We start from the raw sequence: 1,811 nt of genomic DNA, 5'->3' as shown, positions 1-1,811 counted from the left end.
TTTCATGGCGCTTTTAAAATTATTGTAAAATTTTTTTGGTGTGGGTAACTCTAAAAAAAATGACCGTAAATACATGACATTTTGACTGAATGTTTATAATTAGTATTTTCTATACACCATATTACCATAGCATTTTAAAAATATTTACAGACATTTTGAGTTTCCAATTATTTTAGTTTTTTATTATATATCAATGACATTTTATTTGTTGAGTAAAAAAAGCTTGAAAATTGTATAGAAGGCTCTTAATATATTGTTTCAAAGAAAAATAAAATTTCTTAAAAATCCAGTCATAATTTTTTTTTTTTTTTATAAGCATTTAAAGTTCAAATATTAACAAAATATGTAAAATTCACGAAAATTAGCAAATAATTTAGTTAAGAATTCATAAAATTTTTCTTTTTAAATCTAAGATTTGAAAATGTAATATCTATACAAGATTCCACATACGTTTGTATTCTCATTGTCTATACATCATACACTTTTCAAAATATTTTAACATGTTTTGAGCTGTTTACGGACATGGTTAGTTTTCAATTTTTTTAGTTTTTTGTCTATAATAATTGCCTGTAAAATTATTTATTTGTTGGGTCAAAATGCGTGAGAATTTAATACAAGGCTCCTGATATATTGTTACAGTAGCAGTTGAGTTAAATTCACTTTCACATCGATCAAGATACTGTTGAAGAAAATCTAACCAGTTTTACTGCAACAAACGCGGTGATGACAGACAATAATTTAAAAAATCTTAAAAAACAAATAAAAACATCAATGTAAAATCAATATAGCGATCGCTTCGCTTAGAATCTAAAAATTAACATTAGCAGGTACCTCAAATAAATTAAAATTTTAAAAACATTTATAACCAACCATCTGACAACCTATATTGGTTATGAAGAATCATGAGTACCTAATAAAAAGTCGAAAAGATAGGCAAGTTGGTATCGTTTTGCTGTATACTATATACAGTGTAATGTGTATAGGTACAGTAGGTTACAAGTGGGCCACTGTAACAGGCACGTAGCTAAGGGGGGGCCAGGGTGTGCCTGGCCCACCCTATTATGTGTCCGGCCGTAGGCCGGCCCACCCAAAATATTAAGAGGGGCCCATTATTATACGGTGGCTTTTAATTTTAATGAAATTTATAATATTGTCTAAATATTACACAAATAAAATCAAATATATCGGGTTTTAATTAGAATCTAAAATAAGTTACGTAACTAAATTCAATTCATGTCCATTTCTGGAATAAAATATGTATATTGTATTACATTTAAATTGTGTTGCTACCACGATTTAAGATATACCGATTAAGGTATATCTTAAATCGTGGTTGCTACCAAGAATCGGTGATAATTTATCTTTATAAGTCATAATATCGTCAAGGATTGATTAGGAAATAATTGGTATTTAAAGCCCAATACTGGTACCATACACGATTAAAGATAAATCTTTAATCGTGGTACCATACTAGCATGTCATGTAATTCTTATCTTATCTAGACAGTGACTGTTGTATACTTTTATGTCTATTTTTAAAATACTTTTGAGTAAGGGTATTCAAACCCGGTATTGTCATTATATTGATTCATATAGAGTTATATTATTATTATGGTCGTCAACTCGTCTATATTTATAGTAATGATATTCTGATAACTACCTCTTGATAATATAAAAAGGTAAGGGCCCACCCCTACAAGTACAACGTAATATATTTAGGTAGGGGGCCCATCTAACATTGGCCCACCTAGTGAATATTTTCTGACTACGTGCCTACACTGTAATGGATGGTGTTAATTTTTAATTCAATGA

Source organism: Acyrthosiphon pisum, chromosome A2, assembly GCF_005508785.2.
Source record: "Acyrthosiphon pisum isolate AL4f chromosome A2, pea_aphid_22Mar2018_4r6ur, whole genome shotgun sequence".
Classification (NCBI taxonomy): Eukaryota; Metazoa; Arthropoda; class Insecta; order Hemiptera; family Aphididae; genus Acyrthosiphon; species Acyrthosiphon pisum.
The sequence above is the reverse complement of the archived record's forward strand: the minus strand, read 5'-3'. Positions refer to the sequence as shown.